The 14,728-nt window shown below is 52.5% G+C and overlaps 1 pseudogene; it reads left to right on the top strand.

Moving 5' to 3' along the window:
- The first annotated feature begins 5,233 nt into the window (after window positions 1–5,233).
- On the top strand, window positions 5,234–5,819 carry LOC140680816 (olfactory receptor 14J1-like; annotated as a pseudogene).
- Window positions 5,820–14,728: the final 8,909 nt, after the last annotated feature.

Raw genomic sequence — 14,728 nt, forward strand, 5'->3', positions numbered from 1 at the left:
CTCAGGGCCTCCTGGAAGCAAGGGACCATTGGGACACTGATGGGCCCCATGGAAGCGAGGGAACATGGACCAGGTCTGGCTGCCTTGGCCTCCCAGGGGCCACCTGACAGGTCTGGCTGATGTTGGAATGCCAAGGGCTGCCTCTCATCAGCTCCGTGCTTTCCTTGCTATGGAAAAAAAAGTCCCTCTTTTCAGATGCCCATTGCCAAAACTGGTATCCTCCCTAAAAAATTCCCTGTATGCAAGGGTATCTCCCAGAAGAAAACCTACCAGCTCTAGATGGCCTCTGGTGGTCACCTCTCATCCATCCAGGAAGCACTGGGGCTCTGTTCCTTCCTATGGAAAGAAAAAACAACCTTCATGTCCAGGGCCCATGGCCAAAATTAGAATTTGGCCTCCCAAATTCCATATATCCAAGGATTGCTCCCAGACAAAAGTAGTCAGCACAGACAGGATGGGCTAGCCCTGTCCTCTGGTAATTTTCTTAGACTATGAGCTGAATGTTTTCATTTGAAAATACCTTGGAGAGAGCCCAGAGATCTCCCAAGGTGGGGTTCTGAGGCCTTGGGCACATGGCCACTACATATGAAAAAAGGAGCTCTGTGCTTTGTGCTGTTGTGGTGGTTTTCTATCATGGAAGTGATGTCCTGAGAGAAGCTGCTAGCAGTTTCCTGCGTGTCTGACAAAAAAAAAACCAATCAGTAATTAGCTCTGAGAGCTGACAATCTGTTAAACCACTAAGCAAACTGCAGAGGCCTCTGTGCAGACACAAGTTGAAGATGAGAAAGCCGGGCTGGGCCTCTCTCTCCTCTGGCCCCAAAGAGGTGCCAAGGCCGGCCCAGCCTCATCTCAGCCTTCTGGCCTGGCTGCTGAGATCCTGGCCCTGCCCCAGCGCGGCCCAGCCTGACACAGCCCCAGCGCAGCCGCTGCAGAAACCTCCATGGGAAAACAGCTCCGGCCGCAAGGACCGAGCCCGGCCGGGCTCACGGAACCATCCGCAGCCCCGGGCAGATATTGACTCTGCCAGTGCTGCCATCCTCCCTGCAGTGAGAGAAAAGGACACAGGGCAGGCACACAGAGGAGCTACATGAACCCACTGAGGTCAGTGAAGAGGAAGTTGAGTCCCAGGTGGGAGGGATGAGGAGATGCCTTGATCTTGGGGCTGAAATCCTCTGGTAAAGCTATGGAGAAGGATGTCATTGATACATCGGATTCTCTTTTTCCCTATAACACATTGAAAAGTATGGGGAGATGACTTGTTTCAGCAAAGGTCTCCATGCTAAAGTAAGCAAATGTTGCAGTAGCTTGATGCCATGAGAAGTTTGAAAAGAAAAAAGAGAAGAGTGATGAGACCCTGTGCCCTCAGGGAGAGAAGAAGAAGACCTCTGTTCCCAGAGATGAAGATGATTTCAGAAATAGATGAAGAGAACCTTTGCTCTTAAACAGCTCATGTTGAAACTAAAACCCCATAAGTTGACATGGCTCACGAACACAGCTGTGGGAAAGGCTGTGAAAAAATGGGAGGGACTTCACGACTGCAGATTTTCCAAGGCAGCTGTTATTCATGGAAATGAAAAGCCATGAGATAATTGTTTTCTTGTGGAGTAGTCTCCATAACATTAGCAAGAGGAACTACTATCCCTAAGAGAACTGAAGAAAGACAAAAGGAATGAAAATTTTAGGTTTTGTCTCTTTACATTGTCAGGTTGTATGGCGAGAGGAAATGTTCTGAAAATTTTCTTCAAATTCTTATTATTCTTTATTTTTGTTACTGTTTATAAACTTCTTTACGCCCTTTTAAAGTGTTGAGTCTACTTTGCCTTTCGCCTAATCCTATTGCAGAGAAGGATATGAGTAAGTATATTCTAGTGAGTGCACTGGTAATTAACCAACACTGAACCCACCACACTAACTGATGCATTGGCCAAGAAATCTCAAATTGGTGAACCAAAACCACTACAGAAACTTCCTGATGAACTGCAGTAGAGCAGAGGAAAATCAAGGAAAAGGAATACTTTGTCAGGACTTCCTCTATCCCAATGAGCCCCGTGGTGCATTTGGAGCTGAGCCCTGGAACCTCAGGGCCTGAGAGGAGATTGCACAAACCTTTCCAGCAGTCCAAGTCAGAGGAAACACACAAAGTATCACCAGCCATTAATGGGTGCCACTGAGGTCCATCTCCAACACAGGCTCCTCATGGAATACTTGGAGGAGAGAAATGGAGGCCAGGATGGCACAAAAACCTCTCAGTGTGGAAAAGAAAATCCAAAGTACATGAAAAAGGTTGAGTATCTAAAAGTATTAATGAGCTCCACTGAGTGTCAGTATAAAGCTCTCAAGGGACTCCTTAAAGCAGATAATTGGGGCCATGATTGCACAAACCTCACACAGAGTCTGTATCAAAAGGGAAACACCAAGTACCTTAAAAGAACTGAAGTACCTTGGAGCATTAATGAGCCCCACTGAGTGTTGTTATCGACAAAGCCTCTCCAGGGACTAATTGCACCAGATAATTGGAGGCCAGGATTGCACAAACCTCTCAGAGACTTCAAGGCCAAAGCTAAAGCCAAAGTCCTTTGAAAAACCTGCAGTCCCTGGGAGCATGGAGGAGCCCCCAGGGCCATTCCTGACCAAGGCTCCCCAGGGACTCCTTCCAGCAGATCCTTGAGGCCACTGGGATGTGGGCTAGGGGGGGATGCTGAGGGCAGGACCAGGGGCTGACAGTGCCCAGCCTGGCTGGGGCTGTGCCAGGAGGCCCCAGGGCCTCAGGACAAGGTGTCTCCTCCCAGCCCTTGGTGGCACAGACCCTGCTGTGCCCCAGGGCACCAAGACTTGGCTTCTCTTTGTCCCCACCTGTCATCAGTGCCTCCAGCTCTCTGCTCTGCCTGGGGCCTGGGGACACTTTCTCAGTCGTGTCCCTCAGTGGGACCCATTAAAAGTCCAAGAAACTTTGGAGTTGGATTCTGACTTGGAGTTCTGGAGAGGTTTCTGCGGCTCCCTCTCAGGGCCTGATGTTCAGGGCCTGAGCACAAAGCCCCAGAGGGTCATTAAAGTCCTTGTGCTGTGTCTGTGCTGCTGAGCTGGGCCGGGCTCCTGGCACAGAGGGTGATCCTGGTAACCAAGCAGAGCTTCAAAAGCACATTTCTCTTGCTGAGCAGCTCTTCTGCCAGCCCAGCAGGGCTGGGGCACTGCCTGCAGCCAACCCAGGCACAGCACAGAGGCACAGAGAGCTTCAATCAGTCAGGGCTGGGAAGGGGCTGAGAAGTGCCTGGGGCAGAATCACTGCCAGCCCTTGGCACAGGAACCTCTGGCTGCAGGACAATGCAGCTGCAGCTCCTGGAGTGATCTCCTAAAGCTGGAACATCCCAATGCCCACAGACCCTGTGAGTACAACTCTGAGTATTTCTGGTGCTGGGCTGGTGAAATGCTCATAAAGCTCTGAGATGCTGAGAGGTTCTGATCAGTCATAGAATTTTTCCAAGACAACGATTTTGATAAAAAGGAGGATATTTCCTAAGACTTTTTATTCAGTTTCCTATTATTGGAGAGTGACAGGGAAGGGGGTAAATATTAATGGTGGTTTATGAATTTTGACAAGTGCATGAGATATCCAAACTGTTATTTTAGTGATCAATAGGTTCACAAGTGATCCCTCATGTGCTTTCAGCCACTCTGCCCATGGACAGCAGCAGCATCACCTTTGCTGGAGCCATCAGGCTCAGTCTGAGCTGTCCTTGCTGAAAGCTGCAAACAGAACCTGTCCCAGCCAGTGCCCTGCCGACAGGCAGGGTTCTGTCAGGCCAAGGAGAGTGCACAGAGATTTGGGGTCTGGGAGTGCTGGCAGGGAGAGATCAGGCACAGGGAAACACCTGCAGGAGGAAAATCTCCTGGAAGCAGAGAGAAGATCAGGGAAGGAGAGAAAACAAAACCCAGAAATGCTGAGGCAGGGGAGTTTAGAGATGGCCAGAGGATCCCCTCCAGTGCAGCCCCTCCCTCTGCACAAGCCCCCTCCCTCCTGTGCCCCAGCCAAGCCTCTGCCTTCAGGGCCGGGGCTCCAAGGTGTGCAGCCCCTCCTGTGCAGGCAGAGCTGCAACAGAGCCGTGGGGCAGCTCTGCAGCCCCGGGCCCAGTTCCCTCTGCAGAGCACAGGGCTGGGAGCAGCTGCCCGGCACTGGGGGCTCTGGCAGGGGGCACTGCTGGCTCAGGGTGACACAGCTGTCCCCAGTGCCCAGCTCTGGGCAATGCTGGCAGTGCAGCCAGGGAAGGAGCTGCATCTCCCTTCATCCAGTGCCATCAGAAGGACACTTGGAAGCCTCCCTGAGATTTCAGTCCAAGCTGGGAGCTTCAATGCAGGGTGCAAACCTGTCCAAAGCATCTCTGAGTTATAGGATTCATGGGGAAATGCAGATGTGTTCTGACACTGAAAATGCTGCTGGGTAGGTGAAATGAGCAATGTGAGTCCTTGGCTCCAAATGTGGAGCTGAGCTGTGGTGGATCCATCTGTCTCAGCTGTACCTGGGGGTTTGTAAGAGAAACATGGGAGTGTGAGCATCCTTAATTTGAGAAAATGAAAGCCCAGAGAAACTCCAAGCAGAATGAAGTGACAGACCATGTCTCCCCAGTCTCCACTCATCCTGTAGCCTCAGGGAACCAACTCTGTTCTCCTGGAGGGCAGCAGAAATGCTGGGCGTTTCTGATATCCAAGAATAGCAGGAGAGACATAGGGGGAGCTTAAAATGAAAACCTCTAAGCTCTTAAACACAGAAGAATATCCTTGTGTGTCACAGAGGAGGGTGTATGGGAAATGGCTTTGATTTTCGTTACAGATAACTCCTCCAAAACTTAACTATCCTTTTCTATGAACAGGTGCCCATGTGCAGCCACAGCAAATGTCCAACAGCAGCTCCATCAGCCACTTCCTCCTGCTGGCACTGGCAGACACGCGGCAGCTGCAGCTCCTGCACTTCTGCCTCTTCCTGGGCATCTCCCTGGCTGCCCTCCTGGGCAACGGCCTCATCATCAGCGCCGTAGCCTGCGGCCACCACCTGCACACGCCCATGTTCTTCTTCCTGCTCCACCTGGCCCTCAGCGACCTGGGCTCCATCTGCACCACTGTCCTCAAAGCCCTGCACAGTTTGCTCTGGGACACCAGGGACATCTCCTACACAGGATGTGCTGCTCAGGTTTTTCTGGTTTCCTTCTTTCTTGGATCAGAGTATTTCCTCCTGACCATCATGTGCTATGACCGCTACGTGTCCATCTGCAAACCCCTGCACTACGGGACCCTCCTGGGCAGCAGAGCTTGTGCCCACATGGCAGCAGCTGCCTGGGCCAGTGCCTTTCTCAATGCTCTGCTGCTCACAGCCAATACATTTTCCCTGCCCCTGTGCCATGGCAATGCCCTGGGCCAGTTCTTCTGTGAAATCCCCCAGATCCTCAAACTCTCCTGCTCCAATTCCTATCTCAGGGAACTGGGGCTTCTTGCTATTAGTGCCTGTTTGGTATCTGGTTGTTTTGTGTTCATCGTTTTCTCCTATGTGCAGATCTTCAGGGCTGTGCTGAGGATCCCCTCTGAGCAGGGACGGCACAAAGCCTTTTCCACCTGCTTCCCTCACCTTGCCGTGGTCTCTGTTTATCAGCACTGGTGTATTTACCTACCTAAAGCCCCCCTCAATGTCCTCCCCATCCCTGGATCTGGCCCTGTCAGTTCTGTACTCGGTGGTGCCTCCAGCCCTGAACCCCCTCATCTACAGCCTGAGGAACCAGGAGCTCAAGGCTGCAGTGTGGACACTGATGACTGGATGCTTTCAGGAACATTAACCTGCTGGCCGGTTTCTGCAAATTACTTGTAATAAAAGTCATCTTTGATACTTCTTGTTGGTTTCATTTTGGAGTTTCTTTTTCTTTGTTTTACTTTCTTAATCTTGTCCACAGAGGAAAGTCTTTCCTTGTGCCATTTCTCATTTTGCTTCTCTCCCTCTGGCCACAGACTGTGCAAATAAGGGGCTGTGCTCTCAGTGGATTTATAGGAACTCAAGGATCTCCCAGCAGAGTTTTCTGTAGAGATGCCCTTTTGTTGCCTTCTCTGGAGCTGCAGCAGCAATGTCTGTGTGCAGAGCTGGGGGCAGATCAGTGCTGCCACAGCAGCTCTGCTCCTGCTGGCCACACCATTCCTGATCCAGGCCAGGAGCCATTGGCCTTCTTGGCCACCTGGGCACACTGCTGGCTCATGTCCAGCCTGCTGTCCATCAGTCCCTGCAGGTCCCTTTCTGCCTGGCTGCTGTCCAGTCACTCTGTCCCCAGCCTGTAGCGCTGCAGGGGTTGTTGTGGCCAAAGTGCAGGACCCGGCATTTGGACTTGTTAAACCTCACCTTGTTGGATTTGGGCCCTGGATCCAGCCTGTCCAGGGCCCTCTGCAGAGCCCTCCTACCCTCCAGCAGATCAACACTCACATCCAGCTTGGTGTCATCTGCAAAGATGTCCTTGGTTCCATGTGTCCCTTCAGTGTCACAATGTCCCTTTGGTTACACCAGGCCCTGCACTGTCACACTGGTCTCCTTGGTTCCATGGAGCCCCAAAATGTGACAATGGACTCCTTGGTTCCATGGGGCTTCACAGTGTCACAATGTTCTCGTTGGTGCCGCAGTTTCACAGTGGCCCCTCGGTTCCATGGGGCCCCAGGGTGTCACAAAGGCCCCATGGTCACATGAGGTCCCACACTGTCACAATGCTCTCTGTGGTTCCACAAGTCCCCTCAGTGTCACAATGGACTCCTTGTTTCCACGAGGCCACACAGTGTCACAAGGGCCTTCCAGATTCCTGGAGGCCCCAGAGTGTCACAGTGGCCCCTTGGTTACACAAGGTCCTGCAGTGTCACAATGTCCCCTTGGTTCCATGAGGCCCCACAGTGTCAGAAGGGCCCCTTGGTTCCCCTGGGCCCTGGACTCTCCCAATGCTCTCCTTGGTTTCGCAGTGTCACAGTGGTGAAACCCCTCGGTTACACGAGGCCCCGCAGTGTCACAATGGCCTCTGTGGTTCCACCAGGACCCAGTGTCACGGGGACTCCCTGGTTCCATTGGGCCCCAGAGCACCCAATGGAGCCCTGGTTCTATGGGGCTGCACAGTGTCACCATGGTCCTCTTAGTTCCACCAGGCCCTGCAGTGTCACAATGGCCCCAGAGTGTCCCAATCATCACAGAATGACAGAATCAAATAGGCTGGAAAAGACCTTTGGGATCATCAAGTCCAACCAATGCCCTAATACCGCCTTGTCACCCAGACCATGCCACTGAGTGCCACTGGAGAGGGACAGTGACTCTGCCACCTCCCCCCTGGCCTGCCCATTCCAATGCCCACTCACCCTTTCTGTGAAGAACTTCTTCCTCTTGTCCAGCCTAAACCTCCCCTGGTGCAGCTGAAGGCTGTGTCTTCTTGTCCTGCCCTCCAGCAGATCCACACTCACACCCAGCTTGGTGTCACCTGCAAATTTGGGGATGGTGGGCTCGATCCCCTCACCCAGATCATCGGTGGAGATGTTAAACAGGACTGGGCCCAACACTGATCCCTGGGGACAGCACCAGGGACTGGACACCAGCTGGGTGCAGCACCATCCCCACCCCTCTCTGGGCCCAGCCTCCAGCCAGCTCTTCCATCTCCCAGCCAGGAGGGAACCTGCCCAAGCCGTGGGCTGCAGCTTTTCCAGGGAATGCTGTCACAGACAGTGTCCAAGGCTTTGCTGAAGTCCAGATGGACACATCCACAGCCTTTCCCACATCCACAGGTGGGTCACCTGGTTATAAAAGGAGATCAGGGTGCTCAGGCAGGACCTGCCCCTCTTAAATCCACGCTGGCTGGCTCTGACCCCTCGGCCATCCTGTGGGTGCCCTGTGGTGGCACTCAAGGTGATCTGTTCCATAACCTTGCCGGGCACCGAGGTCAGGCTGACAGGCCTGGAGTTCCCCAGATCCTCCTTCCAGCCCTTCCTGGGGATGGGCTCACACTGGCACCTCCAGTGCTCTGGGACCTCCCTGGTGAGCCAAGACTGATGGTAAATGATGGGGAGCAGCTTGGGGAGCTCATCCACCAGCTCCCTCATCCTCCTAGGATGGATCCCATCCCATCCCATTCACCTGTGAGCATCTGAGTGGCTCAGCAGGTCAGCAGCTGCTTCCTCCTGGATTACAGGGGGCTGTTCTGTTCCCTGTGCCCATCTGCCAGCTCAGGAGAACTCTTGTCCTGAGGACAACCTGTCCTAATATTGAAAATTGATACAAACAAGGTGTTAAGTAGTATGGCCTTTTCCTTATCTTTATTTACTATATTCTCCACTGCATCCAATAAAGAGTAGAGGTTCTCCTTACCCCACGTTTTGCTATTAATTTATTTATAGAAATATTTTCTGTTATTTTTCACAGAAGTGGCCAGGTTAAGCATTAATTGCATTTTCACCTCTCAGCTTCTCTTTCTGAATGACCTCACAACATCTATAAAGACTTCCTGAATTGCCTGTCCTTTTTTCCCTTAAGTTCCCACAAAAGTTCCATGGGCAGTCAGGGCAGTCATTTTCCTCACCAGCTCATCTTTTCCCACACTGGAACAGGCTGCTTCTTCCCCCTTAAGATTACTTTCTCAAAATATGTCCATCGTTCCTGAACCCTTTTGGTTTCAAGGGCTGTTTCCCTTAAAAATCAGTACCTGATTTGGTACTCCCCAAATCAGCATCATAAATAGGCCGAAGTCTGCCCTTCCTAATGCCAGGGCAGAAGTTTCCTTGCTGCCCCTCCTTTCACAGATCATTGAAAACTTGATTATTTCATGGTCACCGTGCCCCAGGCAGCCTCTGACCCCCACATCTGCCACCAGCCCTTCTCTGTTTGTGAGCAGCAGGAGACAGAGCTTTCCTTGGGAGTGGAGTGTTACCAAAAATTCGGTAAAACAGAAAACTCCTTAACACCAGTGCAGCATTAAGAAGCTGCATTCTTTATTCAGCTGGATGCACAGGGGACAGCTCCTCCCAAAGCCGAGCATGCTGAGTGCAGGAAATTTTCTGTTCATCTTCTGTATTTTGCACACGTATACATTGATTGTCCTGGACTAAACACACATCTGATAATCATTTCCCAAGAATCATGAACACATTTCCCCTCCCCTTTACCTATATGTTCTTCTATCCTGGGGGTCTCTCTGGTGGTCCCTGGTGGTCGTGGACCCCAGTGTTCCCGTGGGCCTGGCTGAGCTGGCAGGACACTGAGTCTGGTGAACTTCCAGTTCCCCTTCTCCCACAATGGGCATTGTGTGGTTTCCATGGGCCTGGGGTTTTGGAGAACAAGCTCCAGGCGTCAGCTCACCTGTGGAGACAATTTATCACCTGGTGACATGAGGTCACAGAGTGGGCTATGACATCACAGAGTGGGTTATGTGAGGTCATCGAGCAGCTACAGCATCAAAGACTGTCTCTGTGACATTACAGAGCTGGCTGTGACATCGCAGAGTTGGCTGTGACATCAGAAACCAGCTGTGTGACATTAGAGATTGGGCTGTGACCTCACAGAGCAGGCTGAGACATCAGAGAGGGGCTGTGTGACATCCCAGGAGGGCTCTGTGAGGTCACTGCGTTGGTCACTCCGCCCCAGCTCCCCCTCACAGTTTCTCCCAACAAGTCCAATGCTGTTCATGCCCAGCAGGGTCCCTGTCCCCCGGCATCCCCCCAGTCCCCCTGGAGCCACAGCCTCCACCAAAGGATGTTCTACAGGATCCACCCCAGAGCCTGACATGGGGACAAGGAGCCAGGGCTGTGTGACCAGGACATCAAGGACATGGATTATCCAGGTCCCTTTGGCCTGGGTTGGGTTCCCCAGGGCAGGAAAGATGTCTGGCAGCTGGAGCAGGGTTAGGGAAGGGCCTCCAAGGTTGGGGCTGGAGCCCTTGGGCTGTGAGCCGAGGCTGAGGGAGCTGGGCTTGTCCAGCCTGGAGCAGGGAAGGCTGAGGGGCTCCTCATGCCAGCCTGGCAGTGCCAGCGAGGAGGGGATGGAGAACACAGAGCCAGGCTCTTCACCAGGGGCCTGGTGGGAGACAGAAGCCAATGGGTGGAAGGGGAAAGAGGGGAGATCAGCCAGGCCAGGAGGAGATTAAATGAGCCAGGCTGCTTTTAGCATTTCCTCAACACCAAAAGCAGCCTGACATCCCTTCTCCATCCACCACTGACAGCTTTGCAAATCGAGAATTGTTTGATCTGGTTTTCCCCCACTCCAGGACGAGCATCCTGATACAAAAACTTAATTCGGTTTATATCTATCAAACAGAACCACGTTTGTCTAAAATCAGTTTTAGTACGGAAATCACCTGTGAATGCTGGACTCATCAGACATTGCTAGGATGTTGCACATAGCTCAAGGATGAGTGTGATTGTTATTAAATTGTGTCCTGTTCAACTGTGGTCTGTTGGCCATGAGGAGAAACTTTCTGTGCCACTGAGTCTCACCAGTTCCTGATCCCCAAAGGACACAAACCTGATGAGTTGCGGTTCCCACTCCATTGGTGGCACTTGGATCTCCCTCCATCCCCAGAGCAGAGCTCCCTTGTCCCAGAAAGTCCAAGGCAATGTAGGGATGAAGGAAACAGGACAGGCTGTGGGGATCAGGGGCAGGGCACAGCCAGGGATTTGGGGTGGCTGTGAGCCCAGGGCAGGACCCGGCCCTTGGCCTTGGTGAACCTCATCCCATTGTCCTGGGCCCATGGCTCCAGCCTGTCCAGATCCCTCTGCAGAGCTTCCTGCCCTCCAGCACAGCCACACTCCCACCCAGCCTGGGCTCACCTGGAACTGCCTGAGGGTGCCCTCGATGGCCTCGTCCAGATCAGCAATAAAGAGATTTCACTGACCTGGCCCCAGTCCTGAGCCCTGGGGACACCCCTGGATGTGACTCCATTCCTCAGCTGCTCCATTCCCAGAGCAGCCTGGCCTGAGCGGAGCTGTGGGGCCAGAGCCGGCTGGGCTGTGCTGGGGAGAGGCCCTTGGTGCTGCCCAGAGCTCAGGGCAGCTGGCAGAGCTTGCAGGGAGCTGGGCTGGGCTGGGCTGGGAGAGCCTGGCACAGAAACCATCAGTGTCCATCTCAGCCTGGCTGAGCGGGCAGGGGCAGGAAGATCATCCAAGGTCCACAAGTTCTCTGTGTGGGAGCTGAGCTGGTGACTCCCTGAGCCCTCCCAAGTGCTGGGGCTGCACCTCCAGCTCCAGAGGAGATGTGACAGATGGGAACAGAGACAAATAATTCCTGGTGGAATCTTTCTTGTGTTTGCTTATACAGGTGACATGGATCCATATGTAGACAAGGTGTTTTGTGTCAGATAACACTGTGAGAGTGGTAAGAATAATATTTTTTAGCTGAAAATTATATTTCACACATAATGCACAATGAGAAAAAAATACACATATGATCAGAAGAGCATCTGACTTTTTCAGAGGATGAGGGACTCATTGATGTTCCAGCAGCCAAACCTGCTCAAATGCTTTCAAAGGCTTTCAAAGGCTTTCTGGAGATGAGATGTGACCACCAGAGGCCAAGGCCAGCCAGCCAGAGCTGTCTGTCCTGGCAGATTTTGGGTGGGATTACCCTTGCATATATGGAATTTTTCAGGGGGAGTATAATTTTGGCCATGGGCACCTGCAAAGATGGATGGTTCTTTTCCATAAGAAGGAAAGCACAGAGCCCCACTTCTCCAGGGGCTGATGAGATGCAGCCCTCCACGTTCCAAGATCAGCTGGACCTGTCAGGTGGCCCCTGGGAGGCCAAGCCAGCCAGACCTGTTCCATGTTCTCTTGGTTTCATGGCACTCTGCAGTGTCCCAATGTTCTGCTTGCTTCTGAAGTGTGGCCCCTTCCTTCCATGAGGCCCTGCAGGGTGACAATGGCCCTTGGGTTCCACAAGGCCCCACAGTGTCACAATGGTCTCCACAGAAAGGAAACCACAGAGCCCCTGTGTTTCAGGATCTGATGAACTCTGCAGTCAGCAGAGGCCAAGGCCAGACAGAGCTGTCTGTCCTGGCAGGTTTGTCTGTGACCAACCCTTGGATATTTGGATTGTGGATGTTGAATCCAATTTCAGCCATTTGTACCTGGAGGAGAAGGCCAGTTCTTTTCCATAGGAAGGGAAGAATGGATCCCCTGTGTTTGGAAGGCAGGTGAGAGCCCCCCCTAAGGAGGCCAAGGCCAGACAGACCTGTCTGTCATGGCAGCTTTTGTGTAGGAGCAATCTTTGACTATAGGACTTGTGGAGGTGGAATCCCAAATTCGGCCATGGACACCTGGCTGAAAGAAGGAGATGGATGAAGGATGAAGAAGGACAGTTGTTTTGCACAGAAAGGAAAGGGAAGAGCCCCAGTGTTGCAGGGCAGAACAGGGAGACCACCAGAGGCCAAGGCAAGTCAGAGCAGTCTGTCCTGGCAGCTTTTGTCTGGGAGAAACCCTTGCATATAGGGAATTTTGGAGGAAAAGTACCAATTTTGCCCATGGTTGCCTGTGCAGGAGGGATAGTTCTTTTCCACAGGAAGAAAAGAACAGAGCCTCAGTGTTAAAAGGCAGGTGAGAGCCAGCTCTCAGGAAGACAAGGTCAAATAGACTTGTTGGTAATGGCAGCTTTTGTTTAGGAGCAATCCCTGGATATTGGGAATTTTGAGGGGGGAATCCCATTTTGGCCATGGATGCTTCAATGAGAAGGGCAGCTCTTTTCCATTTGAAGGAAAGCCCAGAGCCCCAGGGCTCTGTTTCAGGGGTACATGAGAAGAAACCCTCAACATGCCAAGGGCAATTGGCCCAATGAGGCCAAGCCAACCAGACTTATTACCTGTTCCCTTAGACCCATGGGGCCCTGCAGGGTCACACCGGCCCCTTGTGTCTGTGGGGCCCTGCAGTGTCACAAAGGTGGTGTCATATTGGATCCTTGGTTCCATGAGGCCCAGATGTGTCACGCTGGCCTCTTGTTTCCATGGGGCTCCATAGTGTCACAATGGTCCCTTGCTTCCATGAGGCCTTGCAGGGTCACAGGGGTCTCCTTGGTGCCACAGGATCACAATGGACCCTTGGTTCCATGGGCACTCACAGTGTCAGAAGGGTCTCCTTTGTTCCATGAGGCCCTGCAGATCCCCTTGATTCAACGAGGCCTCAAAGTGTCAGAATGGCCTCCAGGATTCCAATAGGCCCCACAATGTCACAATGGACCTTTGGTTCCGTGGGGTCCCACACTGTTCCATGAATCCTTAGTTCCATGGGGCCCTGTAGCTCCTTGGTTCCATGGTGCCACACAGTGTGACAACTGCCCTTGGCCTGCCAACACTCCATAGTGTCACAATGGCCCCTCGGTTCAATGAGGCCTTGTGGTGTCACAATGGTTCAGTGAGGCCTTTAGTGTCACAAGAGTGTCTCTGATTCCGTAAGTGTTGGAACCCTGGATGCTGAGAATTTTAAACTTGCTGTGCTGAAAGGCACAGACTTGCAAGAGAACACTGCGTTTGACCTGAGGCTGTGGAGAAGGCTTCCAAAATTGATTAACAGCACTGGGGATACAGGTGCGTAGTTGGTTAGAGGTGTATACTACCACAGGGTGGAAAACTTGGAGTTTGGGGTTTTAGAACATAGTAATAAATATGAAGCATATGGAGGTTTTAGGGTGGAGACAGGTTCTTCTTATTTACCTTCTTCTTACATCCTTCTTCATGGGTTTGGGTGATATTTTATGATTGGACAGAAAATTCTGCATTGCAGGCTTCAAGGGATCAGTTATTGGGTTAAAAGGGAAAATAATTTTGTAAGGATGCAGGAGCCTCCAGGACGGTTTGGATGGATTCAAACGAGAGATCTCTGTTGGTTGCTCTTAGAATATAAGGTTTATTAGGGATGGTGAAAGGTCCTGCCTGGAGCTGCCAGACGAAGCACGTGGCAGGGCCTGAGGTGATGGGGGAGGGGAGAGACAAAGGGAAGAGAGGGTGCTCTAGGAGAGCAGGGATTCCAAGCGGGGGAAGATCTAAGAGAGGGGAAGTCCCAAGAGGGCGTCTGGCCTGCCAGAAATGCCTCCCTTGTGCTCTCCAAGATGCACAGGGAGAGCCAGTGAGCAGGACATTTGGGAGGCAAACCTTCCAAGCCTTTGCTGAGGCCAGGCACACACCAAGATCAGCCAAGACTCTCCACCACGCTGCCTGGCCCACCCAGCCCAGTCTGTGCTGGCCCTGGGCCACAGCAGCTCCCAGCAAGCAGGAGGCAAATGCATCTTGCCAAGAGCTGAAACACAGCAGACAGGGAAGATGTGAAACGTGAGTGTGTAAAGGCCTTTTAATTCACAGCTCCCACAGAGAGCTCTGGGGCTCACAGATGGACAGAGATGGTTCTGCTCACCCCTCTGTCCAAACGGGGGGTAACACACGCTGCTGCAGGTGCTTGGGTTGGTCTCTGCAGGTCCAGGTGGATGCCAAACCTGCTCTTCACAGCCTTCTCCCTTCCCCTGCCCCTCTGCCAAGTGCAGCGGGCCTCAAGGACTGAAAGGAGCACAGAGAGCCAAAGGGGGACACTTGCACCTGCCTCACTGGGAGCTCCCTGGGAAGCACTTTCCTTGAGAAGCAAGCCCCTGTCCTCCAAAGGCATTTCCCCAAATGTGCAGCTTTTCTGCTCAACACCAACACACCCTTAGGAAACGCTGGCAAGGCTGAAGGACTTCATGTCCTTTCAGGACAGGCACTCCAGCTCT

The sequence above is a fragment of the Taeniopygia guttata genome, chromosome 29, assembly GCF_048771995.1.
Source record: "Taeniopygia guttata chromosome 29, bTaeGut7.mat, whole genome shotgun sequence".
Taxonomy (NCBI): Eukaryota; Metazoa; Chordata; class Aves; order Passeriformes; family Estrildidae; genus Taeniopygia; species Taeniopygia guttata.